Raw genomic sequence first — 24,292 nt, 5'->3', positions numbered from 1 at the left:
GCCTGCACAGTATGGCTAGACTCGTGCCACTGCACAAACATGGCCAGACTCGTGCCTGCACAGTATGGCTAGTCTCGTGCCACTGCACAAACATGGCCAGATCCGTGCCACTGCACAAACATGGCCAGATCCGTGCCACTGCACAAACATGGCCAGACTCGTGCCACTGCACAAACATGGCCAGACTTGTGCCTGCACAGTATGGCTAGACTCGTGCCACTGCACAAACATGGCCAGACTTGTGCCTGCACAGTATGGCTAGACTCGTGCCACTGCACAAACATGGCCAGACTTGTGCCTGCACAGTATGGCTAGACTCGTGCCACTGCACAAACATGGCCAGACTTGTGCCTGCACAGTATGGCTAGACTCGTGCCACTGCACAAACGTGGCCAGACTTGTGCCTGCACAGTATGGCTAGACTCGTGCCACTGCACAAACATGGCCAGACTCGTGCCTGCACAGTATGGCTAGACTCGTGCCACTGCACAAACATGGCCAGACTCGTGCCTGCACAGTATGGCTAGACTCGTGCCACTGCACAAACATGGCCAGACTCGTGCCTGCACAAAGAGGAAAAAATGTAATGCCTTTGAAATACATTCAATGTGAGACAATCATAATTTTCCAAAAACGCATGTGAATTCTAAGTGTGAACAGCGGCGACCCCTTCAACATTTGCAGCTTCACTTTAGCACACAGTAAAAAAAACTTGCGCTAAACTGACCACAATTAAAGGACCACTCCAGCGCAAAATGTAAGCAGTTAAAATCGGACAGAACCGACAGGTTTTGGACTAGTTAATTTCCTCATGGGGGATTCTAAAAGTTTTATTTGCTTGAAATGTCTTGAAATGTTTTCAAAAGCATTTCCTGAATGGCAGTTGCTAAGTCTAACTGCCAAAATTGTGTGGGAGTAGGGAGGCTGGCTGGCATCTTACTATCTTGGCAGTTAAACTTTCTTCCAGCAAATAATTTTGAAAACAAAGAAATCCCTGAAAATCCCCCATGAGCAGATGGACTAGTTCAAAACATGTTGGTTCTGCAAGATTTTAAGTTTTTAACTGCTTACTTTTTTCGCTGGAGTGGTCATTTAATATGTCTAAAGAACACAATAACAGAATGTCAGATTTTTATATTAGCTGTGACATGAGGTTTGCTCTGTACAGTAGATATGTAGCTCTGGCTACCAGCAGCAGACCCCCCGTCTAGTTAGTAACGCAATGTCTGGCTTTCTCTAGTTAAGCATGGAAAACCTGTATGATTTACATGTACAACAAAGGACGTTCATGTTCTCATTCAATTTTGCATCTGATTAAACTTGTTTTAAATGGTTATAGCTGCAATGGATCTTTTCTAGCAATTTGCTATAATTGTGTTTAATGACATCTAATGCCTGCCATTATTTATGTAAATGACTCCTAACTAAGCAATTCATAACACTTGATTGACAAAAAAAAATGAAGTCTCTCCCACGTTATTCAGCAACGTGATCTGTGGTTACAGAGCATCCGGACCGCATTTTATAATAGGTATTTCCAAATACCAAATAAATATAAAAATCATATAAAATGAGCTACAGGTAATATTTAGTGTATGTAAAGGTTTGAAATCCATACAGGTGATGCCAGGGAAGCAGGAAATTTGGGCGTCTGCAGCGAATTAACGAAATGGGCATCCCATAGGCACTGATTCCCATCCAATAGAAATGTTTTCGTTTTTTGAAAATTAGAATGTTAGTTTTTGAAATTTTTGTCTTTTGTATTTATACATTTTTTGGTTAGGTATCGGAGAGGGGAGGGATCTGGGTTAGAGTAGGGTTAGGTTCAGTTGTAGTAAAATATCGGTAACATTTACCAGTGTTTTACTATCATCCTTACCACTGTAAATATTTTTTCATTTTTATTTGGCACCCAGTTAACAATGGTATTTATACAGTAGTTTATACTTATATCGGCTTCATGTGGTGCCCATTTTTTCTTGTGCTTCTGTATCTGTGAGAGAACGCGGAAAAGCCCCCGCGTGTGCTACTGAGGAGGCGGCTGATTCCGCGTCCAATGCGGTGGTTTGCACGCGGAAGCGTGTGGCTGGTAGCAAGGCAGAACGCGGAAAAGCCGCCACATGCAACAACAGTAAGGCGGCTGGTTCCGCGTCCAGCGCGGCGGTTTGCACGCGGCAGCGTGTGTCTGGTGTGGCTGAGTCTGTTAGTGCACACAGGCTTAGGAATACGCGCGCTGAGAGGCAGAATTCTTATACTGGGCAGAGAGAGTCAGCTGATCACGCCGATCAGCTGACTCCAGAGCAGGATACTATTGGTTGATCAATTAGGGGTGGTGCTGGAGAGCACTACTCCATATATAGTTACTGCTGGCCAGTTGCAAGTTGTCTGCCGTTGTGAACACTACGTGGAAGCACTCAGACCTTAGTCAGATCCAACAGTGTGTTTGAACCAGGTGGACCTGGGAATTCACACTGAGCCAGATTACTTGAACTGTTATTCTGTTTATGCTTAAGCTAGTTCCAGGGTGTAGAGACCACGGACCTCACACCCAGACTAGGGAACTGTATTATCATTTGTGTTATACTCCAGACTAGTTCCAGGGTGCTGAGACCACGGACCTCGCACTCAGACTAGGGAACTGTATTATCATTTGTGTTATACTCCAGACTAGTTCCAGGGTGCTGAGACCACGGACCTCGCACCCAGACTAGGGGACTTGTGCGATCATTTTGTTATACATCAGACTAGTTCCAGGGTGGAGAGACCACGGACCTCACACCCAGACTAGGCATTGTTTGATATCTGTTATGACTTATTGCTTTCTTGACTACTCCTCTGTCCTCTGATTCGGTATCTCGCATATCTGATATTCCGTTGCCAGACCCTGCTTGCCTTGGATACCGAATCAGCCTTCTGTCTTTGTACTTTATCTGTCCGTGTGTTACCGACCTGGCGTGTCCGACCTCGAGAGCTATCTCTCCCCTTAAGAGATAGTCTCCAGATCAGATAGTGACATCCACCTTCAGGTGTCACTCACTCTCTGGCTCTTCCTGTCTCCAGCCTGACTCCACCCCTTGGAGAGTCTCAGGCTGCTGCAAGGTTCCTGTGCTCTCAGAGCAGTGTTCCTTTACTGCCTAAATATCTCCTGCCCAGCAGGTGCATTACTCAAAGTACTACTGTTACACCAAACACTTACATACCCATAGGTGTCCAGAGGTGTCCAGAGGTTAGTAATATATCTGTATTATCGGTGATTCTGCAGATCATCAATAATCAGGTATATATCTGCATTCTTGGTGATACTGCAGATCACCAATAATCAGATTCTCTCTGCGTGCTGACACCAATCGTTACAGTATCTTTGTAGAGTAGTTTGTATCTTCATATGCCATCTGCTGTTCAGTGGCGTAACTACAATTCATGCTCCCCCCCCCCCCCCCGCAAAACTTTTTTTGGGGCCCCCCAATGTTCCCACCCCTTTCCTTGCCTCCCCTTGCTGCCCTTCACAACCTGTGGGCACATGTTACAGGGGTCATAAAACAAGTACATCCATTATGATCTTTACACCCATAACAAGTGTAGCCCCTTTATCAGAGGAAGGGAAGGTTAGTAGTTTGGACCCCCACAGCTCAAGGCTCCCCTGCGATCAGAGAGGCTGCTCCACTCTAGTTACACCCCTGCTTGATTCACAAAGCTGTGATAAATGATATCATGGCCGTGATATGCTTAGCGCGTGTGCAGGTTTGCGCGCATAAAAGTAAATGTTTGCGCGCATTAACTTGCCCATTCACGCGCTAACCCATATTTTAGCACGTGAACGGGTAGGTTAATGCACGCAAACCTTCACTATTATACGCACAAACCTGTCTGTGCGCTAACCCGCGCACTAAGCATATAACGGCCATGATATTTATAATGGCTTTGTGAATCAAGCCCTAGGTGCGGTTGCAGAACGAAATCCGAGGTCCAGGCTCGGGTTTTCAAAAACCGGAGTGCAAACAGATCCATGCTGCCCTGTTGCAGCATACGTTTCCAGTTTGTTTGCGTTAGGCAACTTTGCACTCAAAAACATGGCGCCATAGTATACAGGGACGATATTCGACCTGAGGAAGCGGGCTACCGTGAAACGCGTTGTCTCTAGTGCCAATAAAAAGTTTACGTTTTTTATCTTATCGATGGTCTGCTTATTGAGGTAGGACCTCATCATACACCTTATACACTATTTGAATTTGTATCAGTATACGTTAAGTTATTTAACCACCCACTTTATTTGAGTATTAAATACATATCGTGTCACGAGTACCTTGGGCGCCTCCTACCCCATCTTGCACTCAAAAACAGATGCCTCTGTACTTCAGTGAGCGGCATTGCAGGAAGTCACACAGCGAGCGGTGGAACAAGGAAGTGAGTGAGTTCCCCAGTCTCCGCAAGCTTTGATGATTTTAACAAACTAGCTGGATGGGGAGCGCGGAAGGGGGGACGCAGGTGAGGGAGGGGAGGTCCGACCACCCTCCCCACCGCTGTGCCCGCTGCCCCCTTTCCTGGCTGCTACCTCCTCCAGCAACTGCAATACGTTTTGGCATCCATTTTTGTGTGCAAAGTTGCCTGTGAAGAGGGATCTCAATTTTTGTTTTGCCTTTCACTACCCCTCCGTGTATCCGGGGTCCGTGAAATTCCAGCAAATCCAGACTCTCCGTTAATTTTTTTCAAACCGGATACCGCGGATCCTTTTTCTGAAGTGTGTGAAGATGGACGCTATCTATTTTTACCATTGGTATCCTTGGCTCCAGTTTTGGTCCGGCTCAAAAAAACGAGCCATGGATACGTTTTTATACAAGTGTGAACCGGCCCTGATTCCAAGGAAGAGGGCACAAGTTTTCTACCGAAACAGAGCAATGCAAAGTGACCCTAAAGATGATTACTAGACAACAGTAAACAAACACACACATAACGAGTAAGTGCCCCCCTTTCCTGCCAAAAAGCACATAAATAAGCGTGTACTTAACCTCCTTGGCAGTAATCAAAGGGTCCAAGACCTAGGGTCGGGGCAGAAAACCGCAGCTCAGAGTGGTAATCCTGACCTGTGCTCGGGGTAGCGACTGGAGGCTGTATGCAGAGCAACCTTTTTTGTCAGCTTGCTGCTGTGGACTGATTTGCATCCACTTGTCATGCAAATTGCTTGTCTGCTTCCTTGGAAGGTTTTCAGTATATATGTCACTTCCTCGCAGAGTTCCTTGCTTGTCATAGGTTTTTTGTTTGATAGACTCACCTTGAGCCTCAGCCTGTTTGGATCATATTGTCTATATTCTAGAATATATTGTCTATATTCTAGAGTAGTTATTCTTGGAAAGTGCATTCGGTATTCCTATTAGTGCAGTTAGTATTATGTTATATTTGTACTGCCTAATCTTGTCTTGTCCTGAACTTGCGATTGCGCTGCCTCCAGCGGTGGCTGGTAGCGAATCGTTCTGTCTATCTTGTTTTGTCCCGAACTTGCAATTGCGCTGCCTCCAGCGGTGGCTGGTAGCGAATCGTTCTGTCAATCTTGTCTTGTCCTGAACTTGCGATTGCGCTGCCTCCAGCGGTGGCTGGTAGCGAGCCGTTTCGTCTATCTTGTCTTGTCCCGAACTTGCGATTGCGCTGCTTACAGCGGTGGCTGGTAGCGAATCATTCTGTCAATCTTGTCTTGTCCTGTTGTTTTGCGATTGCACTACCTCCAGTGGGGGTTGGTAGTGAATCGTTCAGTCCTCTTCCTTGGTCGCACTTACCCTAGCATTAGAGGTGGTGGACCTCCCTTGTTTGTGTCGTGGAGTATACCTTGGCAGCGGTTGCTACTTTTTACTCCATTTGTCTGTCTTGCAGGGAAGGAGCGCTTGCTGTTGTCTGGTGTTAGACAACCGATTGGCAAGCGTTCTCACTGTCTGTTTGTCTTTGCTTTCTGTCTTCATTTGTTAGTCAGGGTTGGTACGTTTTGTCACTGTTGCGCTTATCGTGCGGTGTCCGTGCCATTACCATGTTTTGTCACTGTTGCGCATAACGTGCGGTGACCGTGTTCAGTTAGTGCTTTGTTATTTTCCTTGGTCTTTACATTGTACCTATTGCTGTATCTTCCTTCATGCTCTGTCTTTACTCAGTCTTGTATCTCTGATAGCAATCGCCTCTTGTGCGATTGGTTTTCACACTCTGGTCTGTTTCATATGTCTATCATCGCCGGGGGCGACTAGATTGGTAGACATTCGTTGTCTGCTTCTGTTCCTGTTCTCTACTATCTTGTTAGCTTGTTTCTGTTTGCTCTGTTCGGTTTCAAGTCCTGCAATTCCAATCTGACATCTGTGGTTGTACAGAGAACCTGCTTCTCTGTACTCCACAGCTCCACCTGCCGGTTGGAATTTCACTCTGCATATGTGTTTGCACATGTGGGTACACTTCTTCCGTGATTGTGGGGATTCCCATCTGCTTCAGTGCACCTGGAGTGCGTTGTCGGTGGAAATCGACCGCAGATCATTATAACCTCCCAGGGGATCCCAAGGTTGGCCGCCATTCTTCTTCCACTCCTCTGAGGCTCTGCTTCCCCCTGGTGAGATCGCAGGCTGTCGTCATGATGACAGCTGGCAAGCTCACTTTAGAGTTGCAGCACCACCTGGAGGATGGAGGGAAAACTGCAGCGCTGGAGCCAGGGAGGTGAGTGATTGCTGTAACTGCTGCAGATCTCCCTGGCAGCATGATTTTTTCCAGGTTTTAGGGTCTGAAAGGTTGCAAAAAAATTGCACCACTTTTAGACCCTAAAATCCGGAAAGAATAATAATGCCAAGAGGGTTAAATACCCTTAAGAATTAAAGAGGAACTGTAGTAAATAAACTTGATTCTTGTATTGCAATATCCATTTATAAATTATTTAGCATTTGCCCATTGTACAATTTTTCCTCACCCTGATTTACATTCTGAAATGTATCACAGAAAAATATAACTTTTTTTCTGTCAGGTGATCTTTGCGGAATGGTTGGGAGACAAAATAAACCTGGTCTCCCAAAATGCTCTGGGAGGGGAAAATTCCCCCTACAAGAGCTAATCAGCCCAGCTAATCATCACTAGGAGGGCAGGGCTACATTCAGTATACTGCTAAATATAGATATAGGAGGATATAGGATATTACCCGAAACAGGAAAATTAATACTTACCTATCGGAAATTTTCCTTTCCTGGTGCATTTCCATGGCAGCATACTATGGGTTGTGGCCCCGCCCCTGAACCCTATTGGACACCATAACTATAAATTTGTTGAGAGTATCACCCACCAGTATTCTAGTAACTATAGTCCTCCCCGTTTTGAGGGTGGGTTCGTATGCTGCCATGGAAATGCACCAGGAAAGGAAAATTTCCGATAGGTAAGTATTAATTTTCCTGTTTCCCTGGTGCTTCCATGGCAGCATACTATGGGATTTAACTAGCAAGAACAAACAGGGAGGGTAAAGTAACACTATTTTTTAACATTAGTAGGATCAGAAATTAATTGATTTTCCCACATTTGAAGAGCTAAGGACTGAAGGGTCAACTCTAATATTCAACAAAAGTATATGTCGAGGACCATGCAGCTTTAAAGATTGTGGCTGTAGACACACCGGCAAGAAATGCTCACGATGAAGTTATACTTCTGGTTAAGTGAGCTAATGTCTGGCCAGGTAGACCTTAGCCTTACACACAGCAGGTGAATTCACGAATCCAAGCCGTTAACATCCTATAAGGGGTTTCTTAACCTTTCCTGTAACCAGAAGAAACTAACAGGAGATGGGTTGACTGTCTGAAAGATTCTGTGATCTGCAGATATCTTTTAAAAGAGCATGACACATCCAGAGGATGTATTAGAGGCAGATTGGATTTTACCCTTTTTTCTTTGACAAAGACAATCATTATCTAGGTAGAGCACTGATACCACTTTGGGTAAAAAAGTTCATCACTGGTGTTAGGGTAGCTTGATCATGATAAAAGATTAGATCTTCACAACCTAGAGCATGCAATTCTGACATTCTTCTAGCAGATATTATTGACATGAGACAGCCTTCCATAGGATAAAACGGAGGAAAAACTAAGTTAATCCAACAGCAACATTAAATCCCATTTGGGATATACATTTCTTCTAGGAGGTTTCATTTTAAGAGCTGCCTTTAAGAATTGCTGCAATGGATTTAAGGCCCGCTTGTCTCCAGTTTTTTTAAAATGAGAACAGTGCCGTCACCTGGACCTTAAAGGTATTGTAGCTAAAACCAAGGACAAATCCCACCTGAAGAAAGTTTAAAGTATTATTTACTGATGGGGAGAATGGATCAAAATTGTCTCCAGAAACAAAGTCTTGAAACCGGTTCCAGACTTTCTGGCATACCACATTTGTTCATACTTTACTTGCTGTCTTGGAACATCCCAACTTAGTTAACCTCTCCCCTTAAATATACAGGCTACCAGACAAAATTTGTGAGGTGCTGATTGAAATAACCATGGCTCAGACAACAGTTTCGTACAGACCGAGAGAAACATTTGCTCCGTCTGAGATAATTGGAGAGGAAGAAGTGGAAACCACAGTCTGTACAGCCAGTATAGAATTATTGAAAGAAGTTTTGATTTCTCCTTCTTAAATTTCTTCAGAAACCGAAAGACTATTGGTACTGGAGAAAAATAGTACCGAACAGGAGGCGGCCAAGACTGGGATAGAGCATGTATTCCCACTGCTGCTTGACAATAAATTCGGGAGAAAAATTGTGGTATAATTGACTGTTGTGTTGCACTCGGTTTTCCCTACTAGAAGATGTGCAAAAGCTTTTAAAGGCTAAACAGGCGGATCTTAATTCCAAAGGATTTGAATTGTTTGTTAAGGGGTGACATGGCCATCTGGACTGAACCACCTGGTCTTGGCACCATGCACCACCTCCCAATAGATCAGCATCCCTGAAACATAAGTCAATTGAGACAGAATCAGAATCCATTGAGTAAATAATCCTGATTGCAACACCAGAGAAGAGAATTCTTCATTGATGTGAAAAATCACCATTTTCTGTTGTAGAGACACTCTGCCCCACTAATATAAGAAAGGGAGTTCAAAAATGCATCATGTGCCAGTGTGGCCACTTCATCATTATTGTAGCTGCTAACATTCCCAAGACTTGAAGACACTTCCTTGCTGAAAGATGAATGTCTTTAATTGCAAACCAAACAAACTGTTGGTACTAAGGATGTGTGGGAATACATACATATCTTTTAAGTTTATTGGAACTAGAAAATAGTTTTATTGGACTGTCAGGATAATGGATTGAAGAGATTCAATCCTGTATTTTGGAAGCAGTGTGTACTTGTTTAAAATATCCCAGATCTAAGACAGGTTGCCAAACTTCTGTTTTCTTGCCAAACAACAGAGGATAGTACATCCCTTTGACTCTCTGTGAGCAAGGTACCTCCAGTACTGCATCTTGCACTATTAATTGGCATATTGAAGACGACAGACTTCTCTCTCCGGGTAGGCATAAACATATCTTGCAGAGTGATTTAAATCTCCACCGATAACCGTCAGAGATGGCTTGAAACCCGCCTCCAGAAGTGTGGATGGATGGAGGGCCCAAAAGGACTTTCCTTGGGTTTGTCGATTAGCTGGAGCAATCTTGATTGCCCTAGAGAGGGCTGACTGAGAAATTTGCAATTTTTTATTTTTTTATTTTTATTCTTATCTGGTTTATAGGAACAAAAATTCCTGAATCTTTGCTGGAACGGATTTATCTGTACAAATCTTTGTAACTTGAGTCTTCTATCTTGAGGAATATCTTCAGATTTCCCTCCTGTTTATTATCGACTTTGTTCGTTTCTTCAAGAATCATCCTTATGATTTATTTCATTAAAGGAACGGCAAGACCAACCTCGGTAAGATGTGGATAATATTTACCTACATCTATGGAAGGATCTTCTGGTTCTTTCCACTGTAAAAAGGTTCTTTAGTGGAAAATACCATTACCTTCTGCTTCAGAGACAACCTCTTGAATAGATTTGACTTGGAAAGATCTGTCATTCTGTGAAGTTGACAGAACTGCAACTGGCGCTTGGGAACGCATTTCCCCTCTTACTGCTTGCTTCATAAATATGTAACAATCTAAAAAGGAGTCTTCAGATTTGTCTTCAGAATTTTCAGTACAACAATTCGCACAAGTCTTATCCGGCATCGTCATTTTTCCACACTTCCAGTAAGCTGATTTTCCTGTCGAGTGGTTGGAGATCAGTGGAGGCGGAGTATGCCGAGTCGACCTGGATCTAGAATGACGAATCAATCTTGAGGAAGGAGATCTTCTAGAATGCCCTTTATTCAGACAATGGGCCTGATTCACCAAAGAGCGCCAACCGCCAGCACGGCCGCCCCCGCGCGAAACGACAATGTCCCCACGCGAAAACGATATCGATCCCGCGTGAAAATTCGCACCCGCGTGCGAAAACGCGCAAGCAACGCGAAACCGACCGCGCCAACAGTCAGCGCCGCTGCGAACCAAGCCCAATGACTTCTGTCATCAGAATATCTTCATGAAGAGTGTGAATGCCAACGATGTCAGGAACTTTCTTGAGAACGCCAATCTTCAGTGTTATTAGGTCAAGAGGGGCTGAAATGGAATACAATTTTGCATTTGCAACACCCAATGACCCTCCTTTTTTTTTTTTCTTTTCTAAAACATTGCCCGAGAGTCCCCTTTCTATGGGCTTCCGTCTGGTCTTTAGAGCTGCATGCCAGATTTCCAGCAGGAATAGGCTGCAAGAGTTAAATAGTAAGAAAGTTTTTTTTTTTTTTGTTTGTTTGTTTGTTTTTTTAAAGATATTATTTTAAGATACTTTTAAGAAGAGTAAATTAATCCCTTGGGAGAAAATGACTTCTTACAGGAGAAATAGCAGTGTCCCTGCAACTTTCAAATAGCAACATTAGGCTAGATACTCCTTAAACCTCCAGGAGGCTGTGAGCATGCTCAGAAGCAAGCTGCCCACAACCAAGATGGTTGCAACATTACCCAAGTATGGGCAAAGAGGAAAAAGCTATTAGCCTATATAAGGAAGTGCACACTCGCGCGCGCGTGCTATACACGCCTGCATGCTCGTGAACACTCCCCACCAATCCACACTGTCCTGCCACTGCAGAAAGCAGAGAACTGGCATTTACAAAACCATGAGACTACTCAGCCAGGAGATGAGGAAGAAAGGATGGAAGGAGATAGAACCAGATAGAAAGCAGGAAAGAAAAAGGACAGACAGGCAGGTAACTAATGCAGCCATTGCACACCTGTATGCATTTAGCACAGGAACTAATGCAGCCATAGTTCAAGTAATGCAGCCATAGTTCATCAGTATGCATCTTGCACGTGAAAGTAATGCAGCCATAATCATCTGTATGCCATAGTTCATCTGTATGCATCTTGCACATGAAAGTAATGCAGCCATAGTTCATCTGTATGCATCTTGCACATGAAAGTAATGCAGCTATAGTTCATCTGTATGCATCTTGCTCATGAGAGTAATGTAGGCATAGTTGATTTGTATGCATCTTGCACATGAAAGTAATGCAGCCATAGATCATTTGTATGCATCTTGCATGAAAGTAATGCAGCCATAGTTCATTTGTATGCATCTTGCACATGAAAGTAATGCAGCCATAGTTAATTTGTATGCATCTTGCACATGAAAGTAATGCAGTCATAGTTCATTTGTATGCATCTTGCACATGAAAGTAATGCAGCCATAGTTCATTTGTATGCATTTAGTACATGCAAGTACTGCAGCCATCGTTCATTAGTATGCATGTAGCACATAAAGGTAATACAGCCAAAGCTCATTAGTATGCATCTAGCATATGAAGGTAAAGCAGCCAGCGTTCAAGTCTATGCATCTAGCACATGAAAGTAATACAGCCATTGCTCACCTGCATGCTTCTAGCACATGAGGTAATGCATCCCGTGTTCATTTCTATGCATCTAGCACATGAAAGTAATACAGCCATTGCTCACCTGTATGCTTCTAGTACATGAAGGTAATGCATCCCGTGTTCATTTCTATGTATGCAGCCATAGTTCATTTGTATGCATCTTGCACATGAAAGTAATGCAGCCATAGTTCATTTGTATGCATCTTGCACATGAAAGTAATGCAGCCATAGTTCATTTGTATGCATTTAGTACATGCAAGTACTGCAGCCATAGTTCATTAGTATGCATGTCGCACATGAAGATAATACAGCCAAAGCTCATTAGTATGCATCTAGCATATGAAGGTTATGCAGCCAGCGTTCATTTCTATGCATCTAGCACATGAAAGTAATACAGCCATTGCTCACCTGTATGCATTTAGCACAGGATACTGATGCAGGCATTGCTCACCTGTATGCATTTAGCACAGGATACTGATGCAGGCATTGCTCATTCGTATGCATTTAGCACACATGTATATCTCCGGGACCAGAAGACCGGGCTCTCTGTGTAAGATACATTTAGTACTCATGCAGAGACTTCCCAGGGAAAGGGATAAACCCTGGGGTAGAAAGGGGACTGAAAAAGAAAGGAAGAGAAGGAAAGAAAATAGCAATAGTGTCCAAAGGGGAGGACAAAGGAAAAAGAATACTGGTGGGTGATACTCTCAACAAATTTATAGTTATGGTGTCCAATAGGGTTCAGGGGCGGGGCCACAACCCATAGTATGCTGCCATGGAAGCACCAGGGAAAAGTATGTATAATGAAAAATGTACTGCATTTTACTATATGTTGTTACAGTACCTCTTTAAAGCAGTTCTGAAGGCAAAATGGGGTCCAATTCAGCACTAGCAAGACGTAACTAATAAAATGGTCAGCAACATGCATACAATTTTCCATCATGTTTCTTTTGGCTCATGTATTAGCATACCATTCAGTAATGATGCCTCCCCCCCCCCCCAAAAAAAAAATCCTGCAACAATAACCCCAAAATATCAAATACAGTTATTAAGACCATCAAATAATAAATGCAGCAAGCATTATCCCACAGAGGAAATGCAGTAAACATTACACCACATAAGATATGCAGAAAACATTGCGCCCCATATCAAATGCAAAAAACACTACTCTACACATGAAATGCAGAAAACACTACCCATGTTGGGATTCTGGAGTCCTTTTTACTGCATCACACCAGATGCCTTCTGAATGTTGCATAGACTTACAATTGCAGTGCGTTATGGCACGTTAAATTGCCTCTGTTGCAACACCCCACTGTGAACGTTACAGTTGTAGGAAACAAATGCACATTGTTGATCATTTGTACGCTGCCTGCTTATATGAACGTTTTGGTGAAATCCGCTGAAAGGGTACATTTGTCCTTTTAAAATGTAATATTCAGAGGTGACGGTTTCAATAAAGTTTTTTTAGTGAAGATTCAGGAGGTCATGTGAAGAAGCCTGACTCCACACAGAATCATTTTCATGGCTCTTTTACTTACGAGGGGGTTGTTCCTTTAAGCAAAATCGCAACATTCAAGCGCTGCACTTGTTGAGCCAGATAGATTTAGACTTAAGTAATATCAGCATAATAAAATGGAATCATACCCTATGAAAACAAATTCCGCAGCAATGCCGGATGGATCATGTAAATATATTTCTGAAGACAGAACAAATAAAGACGAGGAGTTTTCAGACAATTTACTGACTCTTTGTGTAGTATTTTCACTCAGACTTGCTGTAACATTAATGGTACAAGAAGATGTGATTTACTGGCCGGTGTCTAGGCAACGTTATATCACCCTTCTTTATTCTGTGTGAAAACACCTCCCTCGTCTGCTGGAAGGGCATTCGCTCAGGGCATGCCTTAATACTGGAACCGCATCGGTTTTTATTGAAGTGTTTACCAGCAGCAGCACAATAAAATAACATAACCATACAGCGGCACAGAGGATTAACTACATCAAAATCAATTATAATACAAAATAGGTCAATACAATACAGGGAAGGAAGTGAAAGGGGATGTTTGCCTGCAAATTATACTGTAATCTAGATAGAAGTTTGGCTTTATGGTTTTAAGTACAGTCCTAACTATGCGTTGATATGGGATATTTATAATCCCATAAAGTTTACAGATTTGATGTAATGTGTACAAAAATGCCTCTTAGAATACGGATTTAAAGCTGAACTCCATTGTATAGGAAACATCTTAAAATGGAGCTCTCAAAGATAATTTGTTTTTCCGCTGTGGCTGAACTGGTCCAGGCAGTCTTACTTTAAAGAAGATTTTAAAGCAGGATTGTCAGCCACAAAAATCAAATTTCATTTACCTACTGCTCTGTGTTTATTATTTGTCTGCATCCTGACCCTGCATTGTAAGTATTCCAATCTAATCATAAATGTTTCTGCTGTAATAGATCTTATCTCAGTCAGTCTGGCTCCTTTCTGTTCCATTGCCAAGGAAAGGGAAGCCTCCCCCCTCCTCACTCACTGTCAGACTCCTCACACAGCACAACAAACTGCTTTTCCCAAATGATGACCTCTTCACCTCTCTCTCCTTTCGCTTCTCCTCCTACTCTGACGGCATGCTGTTAGTGTAAACACAGTACAAACATGCTGCCCCTGTAATCTCTGCGCCTGATGCAAATGTTTCACTTTGCCTCATGAGAGAACTGGCCCTGGTAACGAGCATATACAAATTCCAAATTAAATGGACACTTTACACTTGTGAGCCTTGGACAGGTGGGGTTAACTCACCCTTGTCCCCGCCTCCAGCTGCTGGGCTCCACGTTGCATTTTACATCACTCCAATATTTTCTTCTTTCAGTGTTGAATTAGTATTGGGGTGATGGAACGTGACGTGGAGTGCAGCTGCTAGAGGCAGCAACAAGGGTGCATTAGCCCTTCTGCCGCACCCTACAAGCCTCGGTTGTATTCAGAATTTCTATTGTGAATTGCGGAGCTCATCCTTAGCTTAGACGACATTAGGAACAGATGACAAAGACCAACTATGGTAGGGATTAGATTGTAACTTTTGTAAAGCACAGTTAGCGACTATATGTACTCTATGCAGCACTTTACAAATACACAATAATAATGTAATCCAGCACACTTACAAGCCCATCCTCATGAAAGGATATGTTTCATTCTCTTTCAATATAAATCATAACTTTCTTTCCTTGAAAGAGTGGAGCTGAGTATACAGTGATTACCTTGGAGGCGGAGCATGCAGATGTTAGTTTTTTTCTTATCTCTTGTAATTAAAAATGTTTGGCTAATACAATTTTCACATCATGTTTTCTAAAACCTAAAGCCTGGCTTTTCCTCTGTTTCCTCCGAAGAGGAGATGAATGGGCTCCAATGTACTGTAAACTGAGATAAAACTCCAGGAATGTGTTCAGCTTTAATTAAAGGGTCGGTCATCCAGAACTTGATGTTCTAGGCGCCGCAGAGTTAAAGGGAACTTGCCACAGAATTTTACATTGTAAAGCGGACTGCAAGTTCCTCTCTGCTCTAAAAGATAAGCAACAGCATAATAACCTTTAAAGAAAAAAACATTTATTTGTTACAGCCGACAGAAATCCTGCAATAAATCTACTGTGTCTACTTCCTGCTTTCATGGAAGCAGGCATAGGGTTACATCCTGTATTTACAAATTAGCTCCTCTGCCGTGGCTGCTAAAGATTTCTGAGCTGAAACAGCTGAGGGATCAAATTACAGTTGTGATTAGTCACAGATGAAGGGGAATAAAGCTAAACCATCTAAATACATACAGGGTTAATTTCTCTATGCTTTCTTTTTGTCCTGTGCAAAAGTAGTTCAGGTCCACTTTAAACTGATACAAGCCCAGGGGATAAGATTTGAACACTGCAGAGAACAGAGGACATCACAACACTGTGGCTCTGGTACACATGTCACTGCCACACTATCTAATGGTGACCACATTAATAGTGCAACAGCCTGTCACCTGTCAGTTCTATGGTAATAGAGCAACATGCTGGTGGATGCCAGGCAGCAAAAAAGAACAGGTAGCTTTTGGTGGCTGCATTTCTGTGCTCGTCAGGCTGAATGATTCATTATTTGATAGATTTAAGCCACAGAATGATTTCTGTACTTGAAATTATTATTAAGCTGACATTTTCTGCAGCACATTTATATCACTAAATGCCCCTCTGTGGGGTTCAGAATCTTAAATTGTGTACACACACTGAATCAATGTCAGCCTTTACGATTGTAGATTGAACGTTAGGGCAACTTCGCAGAACAAGGGCTATACAGACACGCTACGTCTGATCTACTCACTTTTTCTTTTGTGTTTTCTTCTAGGTGATATTTTCACATCTTATCAATAAAATGACACCAGTAAACAAGAAAATACTCAGAATAATTTCAACAGTACTTTTTCACCTACTTTTGGTACTTTTTCAATTGCAGATAAAAGGTTATTTTAACCACTTTGGCCTCAATTCATAAAGCATTACTGAAAAAAGCAGTCTTTCTCGAGCACTTAGCAAAGTGTCAATTCATAAAGGCTGTTACCGCATGAAAAACTGAAATTACAGAGAAGTGAGGAAAATTACAGACTTGGCTGTAGGTACCTCCAACACATGTCAGTAAATTGTCAGCAAATGTCAATTCATAAAGCCTTCAACAAGCGGTAAGCCTGACGATAGTTACCGACACCTCGGGTGAGGTCTTAACAAGTTATCGACACCTCTGGTGAGGTGTTAACAATGCAAAGTGCAGGGAGCCTAAAGTCTGAGCAGGGAGCCAAAGTCTGGGTGAGTCATCTGTGCAGAGAGCCATCTGTGTGAGTCATCTGTGCAGAGAAAGTCTGTGTGAGTCATCTGTGCAGAGCGCCATCTGTGTGAGTCATCTGTGCAGAGAGCCGTCTGTGTGAATCATCTGTGCAGAGAGCCGTCTGTGTGAATCATCTGTGCAGAGAGCCATCTGTGTGAGTCATGTCTGTGTCAGTCATCTGTGCAGGGAAAGTCTGTGTGAGTCATCTGTACAGAGAGCCGTCTGTGTGAGTCATCTGTGCAGAGAAAGTCTGTGTGAGTCATCTGTGCAGAGAGTCGTCTGTGTGAGTCATCTGTGCAGAGAGCCGTCTGTGTGAGTCATCTGTGCAGGGAAAGTCTGTGTGAGTCATCTGTGCAGGGAAAGTATGTGTGAGTCATCTGTGCAGAGAATCATCTGTGGGAGTCATCTGTGCAGGGAAAGTCTGTGTGAGTCATCTATGCAGAGAGCCGTCTGTGTGAGTCATCTGTGCAGGAAATGTCTGTGTGAGTCATCTGTGCAGAGAGCCGTCCGTGTGAGTCAATGCTGTCGTACTTCCTGGGCAGAGTGTGTGTCTAGCACTGGATTTTTTTCAGCTGGAGGGGGCAGGGCATCAATGTCCTTTGTGTGGCTGTTCTAAGGAGAGGGAGCAGGAACAACGGGCTTTGCCTAATGGAGTGGCGTCCTGCAGTGCTGTTGAGTAAATAAAAGAATGTGCTTGTTCATTGCTTGTCATTTTAGCAATCTGGAGTATCATAAGTGTTGTGCGGAGCCTTCTGCCTCTACTCTGAAGCCTGTATGATTTTTTTAAATGGAACAATTTAAGATCCCTCTGCTTTGTGGCCTGACAAATTAATTATTACATGATGAGTGTCTTCTGTTTGTGCTCTGTGGCCTACCTTATTTATTCTAACAGCTACAAGGACCCTTGCAACTGCCTTCTGCCTCTGTGCTGTGGCTTGTCAATTTATATATGGGATTGTACCTTTTAAATAAAAAAAAGCAAAAAAACACAATGTTCTTAATGGGGTGATCCACCACACCCACCATACAATGTTTGATTATTCAAAGGACAAGAGTTTGAAAAAGATTTGTTTTCTCTGATTTTGTATTGATCTGGCTCTTATGGTCAACTAGGCCCAATAGATATTTATATAGAATGAGGCCTGATGAAGGGTATTACATGACCCGAAACAAACACGTGTTGTTGTATTAAGAAATTAATTATTGCTTAGCCACCATTAATCATTGTTTACTCCGTCAAGCCAAATTACTGATCTTGTCAGTTTTGATAAGCTGTATTGCTATTTATGAAGACAGAACCTTTGCGGGTATAAAGTTTTATGAAAATTCACTTTTTGAAAATTTTTAATAAATAAAGTTGTATCGATTTTTTGCAAGATATTGATGTGCCGTGATATTTTTCTTTTTCGAACTCTTGTCCTTTGAATAATCAAACTCTGTGCTGTGGCCTGCCAAATGTATTATTTTCTACAATGACAAGGACCCTTTCCAGTGTCTTTTATCTGTACTCTGTGCATACCTTGAAAAAGTCACTCCTTTGCGTCACACCCCTGCCATACCTCTAATCATGTTCCTACCACAAATAATTACCTAGCAAAAGATGTAGTTTTGTTTCTAAAACCACACTGTTTTTTTTCTATCATCATTTGCTTTCCTTCAACATTTGAAAATAAGAAATATATCAGTTGGGAGTAGTTTAATGTCAATTAAACATGTTTTTCTATAGAAAAATACATTTATTTAGAAGGATAAGTAAACCAGTTTTGAAAGGGGGACGAATGAAAAAGAAAAAGGGTCAGATGGATTTGGTTTCCATGGAGGGGCTGTCGCTAAAAAACAGAGAAAGTTGCTATTGCTAACTATCCTCTGTGGTCTACCTAATGTATTCTTACAATTCCAAGGACCCTCCAGCCTTTTGCCTCTGCCAGCTTTATTTGTAAAATTCTCTTGCTTCTAATTAATAATGCTGTCATGTGTATTTATGGTCACTTGTCACTAGGGGGCAGTGTGAGACAACACCACAGGACTTCTGCTTTCAGTTTCTATATTTTCTGCAAGAGAGAGAGAGAGAGAGAAAGAGAGAGATATCAAAGCATTCCAAGAATTTACAGAACAACAAGTTCAGCCGACTGAGGTCAAAAGCAGTACACTTATCTGAAGCAAAGTAATTCTATTGAAGCTGCTAATCTATCAAAATGACTCACCTTAAAAAAAAACTGCAATGTGTTTCTTAAAATGCAATCAGGCAAATAAAAAAAGAGCACTCAAAGGAGCATAAAATATTTCACCATGAAGTTGTGACATTCATCTCAACACATATGTAAGAAAGGGAGACCGAGAGCCCAATATAGTGTAGTAATTATTGTAATTGTAGTGAAATACAAAAGTATAATAGATATACAAACCAGGGTTACCTCCACGCAACCACTGTGTAGGCAGGTGAGGAAATTTTCCCGTCCCCACTCAGGATTAAAAAAATTGCTGTCTGTAGATAGGAAAAAAAGGGGTAATCCCCCTCCACCAGGGTGGATGAAAATGCAAAGCAGAAGGAACAGAGGCACCAAAAGAATAAGATCACAATCTTAAAACGTTTAAAAAGTGCTTGAGGTGCAATGGTGGGAGGTGCCAAGTGTATCCTGAACCTGATACTGTCGTGTACTCCTATTGTATTGCCTGAGGAAGCGGGTCTACGCCTCCGAAACGCGTTGCAGCCCCCTTGGAGTGTACCAATAAAAATCTATCTAAAATAGAGATGGCCCGAACGGTTTGCCGGCGAACGGTTCCCGGCGAACTTCCGGGGTTTGCATCATGAGGGTCAACTTTGACTTTCTACATGGCAGTCAGCAGGCACATTGCAGCCAATCAGGCTACACTCCCTCTTGGTGCCCCACCCCCCTTATAAAAGACAGGCAGCGTCAGGCTTTTCACTCACTCGTGTGCCTGCAGTAATTAGTGAAGGGATAGCTGCTGCAGACTCTCATAGGGAAAGCTTAGTTAGGCGCTTGTAGGCTTGTTAGCTTGCTCCTTGCTGATACTTATTGCTAAAAAAGCACCCCTCAACAGCTCTTTTGAGAGCTAATCTTGTTCTTATGATCTATTTTTTTTTCTGTGTGTCCCACTGACACTTGTGTTGCATAGACAGCCTTGCTAATTCCTACTGTGTGTGCCACTGCCAGCCCCAGCACATTTAGTGACTACTACCTGTGTGTGTGACAGGTGCACATTGTAATACCCACTGCATATACCTACCTGTTGTTCACTGTGCACCCACCCACCTACGTGAGCGCTAGCAGTGTCACTGTGCCTGTCCGGTACCTGTCTGTGTGTGATAGGTGCAAATTGTAATACCCACTGCATATACCTACCTGTTGTTCTCTGTGCACCCACCCACCTACGTGAGCGCTAGCAGTGTCACTGTGCCTGTCCGGTACCTGTCTTTGTGTGACTTGTGCACATTGTAATACCCAATGCATATACCTACCTGTTGTTCACTGTGCACCCACCAACCTACGTGAGTGCATGCAGTGTCACTGTGCCTGTCCGGTACTTGTCTGTGTGTGACAGGTGCACATTGTAATACCCACTGCATATACCTACCTGTTGTTCTCTGTGCACCCACCCACCTACGTGAGCGCTCGCAGTGTCACTGTGCCTGTCCGGTACCTGTCTTTGTGTGACTGGTGCACATTGTAATACCCAATGCATATACCTACCTGTTGTTCACTGTGCACCCACTGACCTACGTGAGCGCATGCAGTGTCACTGTGCCTGTCCGGTACCTGTCTGTATGTGACAGGTGCACATTGTAATACCCACTGCAAATACCTACCTGTTGTTCACTGTGCACCCACCCACCTATGTAAGCGCACGCAGTGTCACTGTGCCTGTCCGGTACCTGTCTGTGTGTGACAGGTGCACATTGTAATACCCATTACTACATATACCTACTACTACCTGTTGTACACCCATCCACCTACGTGAGTGCACGCAGTGTGATATACCACTCCGTGCATACCTGTTAACTGCACCTGTGTGACTGCACATTGTATTACTCAAGTCAGTGCATATCTTTCACTTCATCCCCCCCGATATGGACAAAACGGACAAAACAGGCAGAGGTAGAGGAAGGCCACCCGGCAGGTCTGTGCGAGGTCGTGGTGATGTGATTTCATGCGGCCCTGGACCAAAGTACAGTGCTTAGAAGAAGGCACGTCCCATCAACTCCCAAGATTGTCAGGACGTGGTTGACTATTTAACACAGAACACCTCATCTTCCACTACTCCAAGTACCACATCCGCTACATTTGACAGTTCGCAGCAGTTATTTGGTGGGGAAATGACTGATGCACAGCCAATATTGTTACAACCAGATGAAGGTGCTAAGCAAGTTACACCACCTCATATGTCTGAGTTAGGCGACACTATGGACGGAGGGGGATGATGAAGTACCTGCTGTTGGTGCAGTTTTGGAGGTGTCTGAGGCAAGTGAAGCTGGGCAGGATGATTATGATGATGATGATGATACAGATCCTACGTATGTTCCCAATAGAGGAGATGAACAGGGGGACAGTTCAGAGGGGGAGTCAGAGAGGAGTAGGAGGAGACGAGTTCCTGAAAGAAGCAGGGGGAGCTCGTCGTCAGAAACAGCTGGTGGCTGTTCCACCCGACTTTAACATCAATTTTCTCAAAAACTATAAGTTCTTTTTGAAAACTGTTTTTTGCATCTTGTTCAGGAGATTCTGTTTAACAAACCCTGGTGTTTCTAGGACTTACGGAGGCTTTGCTATTAACCGCTAAAGTTGGCGGATTTTTACTGTAATGTAAATGCAGAAAATAGGCAGATGCAGATTTTCTGCATTTTACATTACAGTAAAAATCCGCTGACTTTAGCGGTTAATAGCAAAGCCCCCGTAAGTCCTAGAAACACCAAATTTTCAGGGTTTATTAAACAGAATCTCCTGAACAAGGTGCAAAAAAGTTTTCAAAAAGACCTTATAGTTTTTGAGAAAATCAATGTTAAAGTCGGGCGGAATTTCCGCGATTTCCGGCGGAGATCCGCCTAATGCACTTGCATTACCTAAATGCAATTTCCGATCGGAATTTCGGAAATTGCATTTCCGCGGAATCCGAATGAGCATCCCTAATCGCCACCTATGGACAGCCAGCCAACATGCCCTTCAACGTCAGCTGCTAATGAAACCAAAGTGCCATCACCCCAGGGGGCTCAGCGGTTTGGACATTTTTTAATGGGTCTGCCTCAGATCGGAGCAATGCCATCTGTTCTCTCTGCCTCCAAAAATTGAGCCGTGGAAAGGCCAACACGTAGGGACAAGTGCCTTACGAAGGCACATGGAGAAAAGGCACAAACTGCAATGGGAAGAGCACCTGAGCAAAAGCAGCACACAAAATAAACACCACCCTCCTTCTCTCTTTCTCCTTCAGGTGCATCATCTTCAGCCGCTTTCTCCCTTGCACCTTCACAGCCACACTCCACCTCTGACCTTGAGCAGCTCCTGCTCCTCTGCCCACAGCAGCCAGGTGTCTGTGAAGGAAATCTTTGAGCGGAAGAAGCCAATTTCTGCCAGTCACCCCCTTGCCTGGCATCTGACTGCTGGCGTGGTGGAACTGTTAGCTCGCCAGCTTTTACCATACCAGCTGGTGGACTCTGAGGCCTTCCGTAAATTTTTGGCCATTGGAACACTGCAGTGGAAGATACCAGGCCGCAATTATTTTTCTAAAAAGGCTATACCCAAACTGTACCATGAAGTTGAGAGGCAAGTGGTGTCATCTCTGGCACACAGCGTTGGGACAAGGGTCCACCTGACCACGGATGCCTGGTCTGCCAAGCACGGTCAGGGCAGGTACATTACTTACACAGTCCATTGGGTCAACCTGGAGATCGATAGCAAGCAGGGGGTACGTGACTTGTGACACCTCCACAGCTTGCAGGCAGGCCTGCTGCCACCTCGTCTCCTCCTGCTACCTCCTCTTCACTGTTGTCATCCTCCTCCTCTTTGGCTGAGTGGCAGTTCAACTCTACTGGTGCTGCAATCTCCTCTCCAGCTACACAGCCCCAGCTCCCCAGGGCCTATGCTGCATGCCAGGTACGACGGTGTCACGCCATCTTAGACATGTCTTGCCTCAAACCAGAGAGTCATACTGGACCAGCTCTCCTGGCTGCTCTTAACAAACAGGTGGATCAGTGGCTGACCCTGCACCAGCTGCAGATCGGCAACGTGGTGTGTGACAACGTCAGCAATCTCATTTCCACATTGAATTTGGGAAAGCTGACACATGTACCCTGCATTGCACATGTGCTGAATCTAGTCATTCAAAGATTTGTGTCAAAGTACCAGGCTTAGAGGACGTCCTGAAGCAGGCCAGGAAGTTGTGAAGGCATTTCAGACGGTCTTACACGGCCATGGCACACTTTGCCGAGATTCAGTGGAAAAACAAGTTGCCGGTGAGATGCCTCATTTGCGATAGCCCGACTTGCTGGAATTTGACGCTTTTTATGTTCTCTCGCCTGCTAGAACAGGAGAATGCCGTCACTCAATACTTCTACAATTTCAGTACAAGGACACAATCTGGGGAGGTGATGATGTTTTGGCCCAACAACTGGACACTCATGTGAATTGCATGCAGGCTCATGCGGCCGTTTGAGGAGGTGACCAACCTGGTGAGTCGCAGTGAAGGCACCATCAGCGACTTGATCCCATATGCTTACTTCCTGGAGCATGCCGTGCATAGAGTGGTGGATCAACCTGTGGAGGAGTGTGAAGAGGAACAGTTACCGGAGGAACAGTTTTGGGAGCAATTTTCAGCAGAACCAGGTGTTTCCTCAACACCTGCGGCAGCACAGAGGGGGGAGGAGGAGGAGGAGTCGTGTGGGGAAGAGGAGTCAGATTCGGATGATGAGGAAGGTCTTTCTTTGGAGGAGGAGGAGGTGGCGGCAGAAGAACAACCACAGCAGGCGTCGCAGGGGGCTTGTGCTGCTCAACGTTCCCGTGGTATTGTTCGTGGCAGGGGGGAGGAGGAGGACTTACCTGACGTCACTCAGGAAGAGCAAGAGGAGATGGATAGTACGTCTGCATCCAGCTTTGTGCAGATGGCATCTTTCATGCTGTCCAGCCTGTTGAGGGACCCCCGTATAAAAAAACTCAAGGGGAATGAGCTGTACTTCTGCAGTACTTGCAGAACAAGCTGGCAACCATGCTTTACAGTGCGTTTAAGGGAGATGTCACAGCACAATGGAATAAAGGTCTCACTGCCAGTAATCCTTCTTCCATGTCTACGCAGGCAAGGACAGGACACTCCAGCGATCTCATGGTGATGTCGGACATGCGGACATTCTTTAGTCCAACACCTCACCTTAGCGCTTCCGGATCCACCCTCCACCAATGCCTGGACCGGCAGGTAGCCGACTACCTGGCCTTTAGTGTAGATGTAGACACTGTGAGCAGCGATGAACTGGGTGTGCAGGCTTGACCTGTGGCCAGAGCTGTCCCAATTTGCCATCCAA

This window comes from Hyperolius riggenbachi, chromosome 8 (genome assembly GCF_040937935.1).
Source record: "Hyperolius riggenbachi isolate aHypRig1 chromosome 8, aHypRig1.pri, whole genome shotgun sequence".
NCBI classification, from domain to species: domain Eukaryota; kingdom Metazoa; phylum Chordata; class Amphibia; order Anura; family Hyperoliidae; genus Hyperolius; species Hyperolius riggenbachi.
The sequence above is the reverse complement of the archived record's forward strand: the minus strand, read 5'-3'. Positions refer to the sequence as shown.